The sequence below is a fragment of the Coregonus clupeaformis genome, unplaced genomic scaffold, assembly GCF_020615455.1.
Source record: "Coregonus clupeaformis isolate EN_2021a unplaced genomic scaffold, ASM2061545v1 scaf3664, whole genome shotgun sequence".
Taxonomy (NCBI): domain Eukaryota; kingdom Metazoa; phylum Chordata; class Actinopteri; order Salmoniformes; family Salmonidae; genus Coregonus; species Coregonus clupeaformis.
Genome location: NW_025537118.1, coordinates 29,230 through 37,500, shown reverse-complemented (window position 1 = coordinate 37,500; position 8,271 = coordinate 29,230). Strand labels below are relative to the sequence as shown.

At 45.1% G+C, this 8,271-nt stretch overlaps 2 long non-coding RNA genes across 2 annotated transcripts; both read right to left on the bottom strand.

The window, feature by feature from the left end:
• Positions 1-99: 99 nt before the first annotated feature.
• Positions 100-671, bottom strand: LOC121562592. Its single transcript, XR_006660893.1, has 3 exons — positions 545-671; positions 345-465; positions 100-221 (listed from the first exon to the last, which is right to left on the bottom strand). It is a non-coding gene; the product is annotated as an uncharacterized LOC121562592 (long non-coding RNA).
• Positions 672-710: 39 nt separating this feature from the next.
• On the bottom strand, positions 711-1,488 carry LOC123490317. The gene is made up of 3 exons (XR_006660894.1): positions 1,458-1,488; positions 977-1,183; positions 711-783 (listed from the first exon to the last, which is right to left on the bottom strand). It is a non-coding gene; the product is annotated as an uncharacterized LOC123490317 (long non-coding RNA).
• Between the last annotated feature and the right edge of the window lie 6,783 nt (positions 1,489-8,271).

Below are 8,271 nucleotides of genomic sequence, written 5' to 3'. Positions count from 1 at the left end.
CAGTTACACACAATCTTATAGCAACACTATTGTGATGACACAAACCACTGTCTGTTTCTTTGCGATCCAACTCCCTCGTTGACAATCACTGCCGTACTACTGCACTCTCAGCTGATGTTTCAGGCCTCACTGGAACACTGTCACTGACTAGGGCTGTCTCACTATCATTTTCTTCACTTTGGCCTCCCTCTTGTTCTCTTTCTGATTCCTGCATGGGTGTCCTTGAAGTTAACACAATTGAAATGATGGTCATACTCGCTATTTGTGTGCACAACAATAAGAGAGACATATTCCCAAAGAAAATAAATTATGCTACCCTTGCATTGCTTTTAAGAAGTACATACCCATTGCAGCTCAATCTGTGCAGCTTCATCTCTGAAAAGGGAACTTCCTTCTGACAAGTGATGCAGGGGATGACTGGACTAGAGGCAGGACGTGAGCTCTCCTAACAACAACAACAAATGGCTTTTAATTAATGATTAAAAGTCACCAGTAATCTTTGTTTTGATTATGTATTAAACTAAGTCTCTGTAAATGTATGTACACAATCTAAGGGTAGATCCTGTTGAAGTGGACGTATGTAGATTGTAGCCTGTCCAATCATCGTCGATGGATCTTTCAGATAGGCAAGGGTGTATCCAGTGCTGGGACACTGAAGCAACGCAAGATTTCGACTGCAGTAGATCCTACAAGTTTTAGAAATTCAAAGCCTCCCCCCTTGTTGGAGCTTCGGAAACACTTCCATCAGTTTATTTGTTATAACCATGGGATCGTGGTCATTCCCTGGAGAAAAAAACAAAACAAAATCATAACTCACCTCACCTTAAATTAAGCAAATAAGCCTGTGATAACTATTATTGACACTATGAACACCAATTAAGTTTGAGTCACTATAAAAAGAAATGCAAATAATTTCAACAAGCCACAGACAGTACAAACTTTTTTACTTTTGGTAAATGCCTAGTTTCGCACTGACCTGAAAATGTTACTTTTTGCTCTCCAAGTCCTGAAGTAAGAAGTTCAGCTTTAAACAGTACGCTTGGAATTTTATCCGCATTGTGGTCAGCCAAACAACAGACAGTGTGTGTGTAGCTTCTTCGGCTAACTTGGACTTGTGCTGGTCGTCTCGTCATATTCCTTCTGGCTCCAATGTTATATGGCGCAAAGAGCCTTGCTACCTCCGCTGCAACACAGAAAAACGTAACAGCTCAATGGTCACCAGTCAGCTAAAACAGCCTCTACTTCTATCTTGGGATGCTCAAGCCAGCTAACACCATTTAGCCGATTAGCGAACTAGCTAGGTTTATGCTTCCCCCATTAACAATAAACGTGTCACGCACGAAGCATCATAATACCGCATGCAAATACATGTTCGAGTCGATCTAATTTAACCTACACGTGTGTCCCGAATCATTAAATAGTAGCACACCTGGCTAACATGAAATTACTTAGCTTACCTTGGACAGGTGTACGTGATTGAGCGGCCGGGTATCTGCTGTGACTGAGCTGCCGGAGTCACCGGTGCCGCGGGAGCCGTTGGACTTCTGCTCAGAGCTTCCTCAATCAAATTCGCTGCTTCTCTCAGCAGCTCCGGGCAACTTTTTAGACATTTTGTCCTGCACCTCACACAGCGTCTCAACATTGGGGCTAGCAGGACCGAGTCTTCTCTTGATTTTTAGCCGTTGCAATGAAAGTTCTGTTTAACCGTGAACTAAACCAACGTAGAGGTGAATAGCGCCACCCAGTGTATTGGAATGTGTTCAGTAGCTCTGCATCAATCCATTATCCGGAATTGATTTGTCTTGGCTTGATGCAGAGGGTAACCAATCAGGCGTTAGGTTCCGCCTACCAACTTTTGATGGGTCAGTTTGACAGTTTTAAGTAATTCAGAAGCACTCCAACGCAGGACCATGAAATGTAAATGTAAATAGTGAAATTATTATATATGTATTTTACATAAAATGAATCGGTATTTGAATTAATTAATGACACATTTAATAACACATTTATGTATTTAATTCTAATTTTAATTAATTAATGACACATTTAAGTAATTATTTAATGGTGTATTTATTTATTTAATTGTGGCACTTTTAGTCCTCCATACTTTGAAGGCAAGCAGTGAAATGTCATACCAATGTTTGGTCAAGATTCATTCCTAAAATGTCTGAAGGGTTGTGATAGCTGTAGCAAGTCTGAATGGAGGGAACTTTGGGGTCCTCCGCTGGCCATATAACAAAATTACACCCCAGGCCTATACAGTTCTATATCAACCTGTAAACTCAGATCATGACTGATTTAGGCCCTCTACACCAGATGAGGCAGACAGCGCAAACGATCTGACCTTTGTTCAAATAGTATTTGAAATCTTTCAAATACTTTAAGCGTTTGCTTTAGCTTGCCAGGTGGGTAGGGTTTGCTCTTTTGAGACTTTTCTATAGGTCGTTATCAATAACATGTTACAATAAGGTGCAGAGCGCTCGATTTGCCTTCTGGGGGGCAAGGAGACCCCAGCTCCGCTAAAACTATTGACAACTGCGTGCCGTTTTCAAGGGATTGTTAAATAAATGTTAACACATTTAGCACTATCACCAGAGTTATACAGCAAGTAAATGCATGTATTTTATGATCAGTAAACATCTATATTGATCATGTAATTTCAGATACGTGAGGGTAGCCTCACGATATCTCTCAATATTGGCCACCATTAAGTTGATATTTTAGTGATATACAATACAAGTGTACTGTACCTGACAAATATGAGTGGTTTAGGTTAATTTCTCATTTTTGGCTCTGCCTGTCAAGCAGCAGAAGCGCGCATTTTGTGTGTATAGATGCTGGCAGATCAGTTTTTAACTTCAGTTCTGAAAGATGTCAAAGTCCATTCGATTTTAAAAAAATTGTAATAGGCATTTGCATTGTACCATTACGCATGAACAAGCGCCTTCACTTCCGTCAGATCACACATTAAAACTGTTATTTTTGTGAATGAGAGTACCTGCACCTTTCTGTCTCCTTTTGAAACATGTTTTTTTTCTTCTTCTATGGATTCTTCTTTAAAGACGTAGAAGACGCACGTGAAACTCTACTTTGGATGCGTGCGTAAATGTTCTGTTCAATTTCCCGATCCAAACCATGTCTTCTCTGCCGCCTCAGGCTCATGAATCAAAGATGAGGCAATAGATGCAATGTGTTACCACCAGGGAGAGCACAATCTCCAGTTCATAGATATGTAAATTTATAGAAGTTATTTTTGACTATAGTGCAGAATAAAAACGCTTTATTTATATATTTAAAACTCCAATTGGAGCTGCATAATTTTCGAGCTATGAATTGATTTAATTGCATATTTGCTTCATTATATCATCATAGTCCATCTCTAAAATTAATTAATTTAATCATGCTTTTACATTATACATTTTCTATGGCTATTATTTTAGTTTACATGTGGCAAAGCTATTTCTTGACAACAACAAAAAACATGATAAAAGAGCAACAGCTTGCTGCTTAGTGTGGCTACTCAACAGGTCCTATTCAAGGCCGAGGTGTGGACAGCATCCTCTCCTCATCCTCCCTCAGACACAAAACAATTTCAAAATACTGGGTTTTGTGCACATTTGTGCGCATTCGAAGCGAGACATGTAGGCTATTCTAAATTTAAAAAAGAGTATAATATAATCCAGTTTAGAATTAAGGCGATACGCGGATAAATAAAATCGTGCATGCATTATCTTGATATCTTATAGCCTGTAGAAAGTGCTCATAAATTAGATAGAATAAAGAATTACGAATCGAATGAGAAAGGATGTCACCACAGAAACACTGAGAGGATAATGTTGGAGGGCCACGGAAACATCGACTGATTGGTTCTGTATCGGGTTCCATATGAGTCGGTCAGATGTTGTTGATGGCTCCACCCTGCTACCTGTAAATCTCCCTAGCCATCTTCCTAACAGATCTGACAGGCAGCCGCATATCAGCTGGCCGCCGCTGAAGCAAGAAGAGGAGGACAAGAAGCCAATGGAAAGCGTTATCGCACATCTTTTCTGAAAGGGAATAAATGAGAAAACTGCGGGCATAAAGAGAGAAAGTAGTATTCAACAGCTAGCGAGAGCGCTAAATGGACCAGAAGTAACGGACCCAGAAGGCGGCGGTTGGTCCTCAACAAAGGTTGAGTTTTGTGAGCGACGGCTACCATCGATTGGCTTTACGCTATTCGGTTACCAGATGAAGGAACCTGCACGACAGGTCGCGCCAAGATAATCGCTGCATTTCCTGGAAATATTGAACTGTTACATCAGAAGAAACAAGCAAAGAAGAAATATTTCCCATATGGAATTAAATACAGGAGTTGTAAAGAAATATCAGATTTTACATACAATTCGCATTTAGATATGTCTTCTTTTACGATGTGTGAATGACTGCTGTTAGTGGAACTATCACATCCTGTCATTTGTAGTGAAGTTTGCGCGTAACAGGTCGCTGAGAACACAACATTTACATAGAAGAAGGACTGATGAAAACGGACGGGGCAGAGTAGAGGAAGAAGGGTGTTAGTTAGTTCAAGAGATATGGCTGAATTGTGGGGTAGGGGGCACTGGCTGGAACTACTCAAAGAGTCTGGATGCTAGTTCTAGAACATGGCAACCTATCCCTGGGCATCGGTAGCCTCAGAATAATGCCTAAAGGTAAACACAGTTACTATCCGGACTCTCCCTCTATCCGCATATCCAAGATGGATGTGATCATCCCGTTCTCCCCAGATGTGCCCTGTGATAGCAACGGCCAGCGCATGTGGTGGGCTTTCCTTGCCTCCTCCATGGTCACGTTCTTGGGGGCCTCTTCATCATTCTGCTCTGGAGAACTCTCAACTACCTGTGGACCGTCTGCTGCCACTGTAACAGCAAAAAGAAGGTTGGTCATATCCACGTGCCCACAGCACATTTCCAATGCATTCATATCTTGTGACAGAAATTAACGATTGTCTGTGTTGTTATTTTAGTGTGGTACTGTGGCTTCATACCATTTGGATTCAGTATTGGGTATTTTCTTATTTGCAATAGGCCTATGAGACTGACAGACCCTGTGCAATAATGTTTCCCCACCAAAAATAACTGAGCAACATTGTTTCCTTTCCCCCCAAATGAAACAATAACAGTTATAGCCCTTAACACAGTTATAACACCTACATAACATTGTCACCCCTCGAGGCATCGTTACCTATCGCTCCACAAAAGCAGCGGTCCTTACAGAGCCAGGGAAACAACTACTTGCGTGCATGTTCTAAGAGCTGAGTGACGCCACCGATTGAAACGCTACTAGCACGCACCGCTAACTAGCTAGCCATTTCACACCGGTTACATAGGACACTAATTTTTTTTAGGCCATATTTTGTCTAATGTTGGCTGAGAATGAAAAAACCCCCCACAGAAGTATCACTTACAACCATGTGTCATCTCATTATCTCAAATTACATGAGCAGGTTTATAGCCAAAGCAACTTGTTAAGGCCGTTGACACCTGTAGGCCTTGTTATGATTTAACTGGATAGAACCCAAATGCAGACAAGTACACCAAGCCAGAGAAGTTTTAACAGGTTTATTATAATGTTCAATAGTCCAGGTTTCCAATAAATGGGGAAGAGCAAGTCCAGGTTACAGGAGGGTACAGATCCAGGTCAGGGCAGGTGTGGTACCGTAATGTCCTAGTGTCCGTGGTGAGTCCAAAGGAGAGGCCCGATAGTGGAGAGCAGGATGGTGGTGGCAGGAGTGAAGCGGAGGCAGGAGTCAGGTTCCAAATATCTGTGGCACAGGAGAAAAAGTAAATAAACAGTCCAAAAACACAAGAGCGAAAACAGACAGGTTGAGTCGGCAGCGAGACTAACATGGTTGTCTTGACTATGATCTGACGATGAGTGGAAAGTTTGACCGGGTCTTAAAGGCTGAGGTGATTATGGTGAATGAGCTGCAGCTGGAACCCTGACTCCCGCACACCAGACTTCACTCCTGCAATCAAGGACAGACAGAGGGGGAGGGGGAGAGCAGAGAGAGAGCTACCTAGCAGCAGTAGGCCTAACAGTACCCCCCTCTACGGACGCCACCTGGCGGCGACAGGGTTTATCAGGATGTAACCTATGAAACTCACGAACCAGAGCAGGATCCACAATGAAGCTCCTGGGCACCCAGGAACGTTCCTCAGGACCATAACCCTCCCAATCCACCAGGTACTGGAAACCACGACCCCGGGCGGCGAACATCCAGAAGTCGCCGGACAGTGTAGACCGGACCCCCACCCACGATCTTGGGCGGAGGAGGGGGACGAGAGGGCGGGCACAAAGGGCTAACTGACACAGGCTTAATCTGGGAAACATGAAAGGTGGAATGAACCCGTGGGGAGGCAGGAAGCTGTAGCTTAACCGCGCAGGGGGTTAACAATAGACAGTATCTTGAACGGTCCTATAAAACGAGGCGCCATCTTCTTCGACTCCACCTTCAATGGAAGGTCCCGTGACTTCAGCCATACCTCTTGACCAGGAGAGTAACCGGGAGCCTGGGACCGGTGACGGTTGGCTTGCCTCTGCATGTACGCCGAGCTCGGGGACAGAGCTACCCTGGCCTTCCTCCAGACCTTGCAGCAGCGGCGCATGTGGGACTGCACCGAGGGTACCGCAAGTTCCCTCTCTTGGGAAGGGAACAGGGGAGGTTGATAACCCAGAGCACACAGAAAAGGAGACAAACCAGAGGAAGCGTTAGTCAAGGTGTTATGAGCATATTCCACCCAGGGGAGCATGGAGCTCCATGACCCAGGGTTAGACCCAGTGACACAGCGAAGTGCGGTCTCCATCTCCTGGTTCGCTCTCTCGGCTTGCCCGTTGGTCTGGGGGGTGATATCCAGAGGACAGGCTGGATGTAATGCCCAAAGCTTTACAGAAAGCTTTCCACACCTGGGAGACAAACTGGGGACCCTGTCAGAGACAATATCCGTGGGTAGACCATGAGAGCGGAACACATGTTCAACCAAAATATCAGCCGTTCTCTGGCAGTGGGCAGTTTAGGTAGGGCCAAAAAATGAGCGAACTTAGAAAACGATCAATCACCGTAAGAATGACAGTCTTACCAGATGAGGGGGGAAGTCCAGTGACAAAATCCATAGCGATATGCGACCAGGGCCGGCTGGGTATAGGTAGAGGTCGTAGATGACCAGCGCTGGCCTGGGTGGAGTTTTTACTTCGTGCACATACCGTACAAGCAGCAATGAAGGCTCGAGTGTCCGCCTCCATCGTGGCCCACCAGAACTTCCGTCGCACAAAGTCAAGGGTCCGCGAAACTCCAGGGTGACAGGTAAGGGGAGACGCAGGAGCCCACTGAAGTACCTGGGAGCGAGCAGACTCAGGGACAAACATCCGGTTAGGAGGACCCCTCCCAGGGTCAGCTTGATGATGTTGAGCCTGTCTAACAATCCCCTCGATGTCACATGTGATGACTGCAATACTGCAGGTAGGAGGCAAAATGGGTTCAGGGTTACTACCAGTATCAACAGCCGAATGAACACGAGACAGGGCGTCAGGCTTGACGCTAAGTGACCCAGACGGTAAGACAGAGAAAAATTGAATCTCCCAAAAAATAGTGCCCACCTGGCTTGACGGGGGTTGAGCTGCTTCGCTGACTGGAGGTAAGCCAGATTCTTATGATCCGTCTAAACGATGAAGGGCTGTTCCGCCTCCAACCAATGTCGCCACTCCTCGAGAGCCAGCTTAACGGCGAGCAGTTCACGATTTCAACATCATAATTCCTCTCTGCCTGAGAAAGTTTCCTGAGAGAAAAGCACAGGGATGCAGTTTGTTATCTTCAGGAGAACGTTGTGACAACACTGCACCTACCCCAGTGTCGGATGCATCCACCTCCACGACAAACTGGCGGTCGGGGTCCGCTGCATCAGAATGGGAGCCGAGGCGAAGCGATGTTTCAGTTCTTCGAACGCTGATTCGGCCCCCTTCATTCCAAGCGAACGGTCGTGAGATGGAGGTGAGAGCGGTGAGTGGCGCCGCAATGCGGCTGTAGTCCTTGATGAACCTCCTATAGAAGTTCGCAAACCCCAGGAATCGTTGAAGTTGTTTTGCGGGTAGAGGGAGCTGGCCAGTCCGTGACAGCAGAGATCTTAGCTGGGTCCATCCGCAGCTCCCCCTGAGCTATGATGTAACCCAAAAAGAGGTCTCAGACACATGAAATTCACATTTCTCCATCTTCACAAACAGTTTGTTCCTCCAACAACC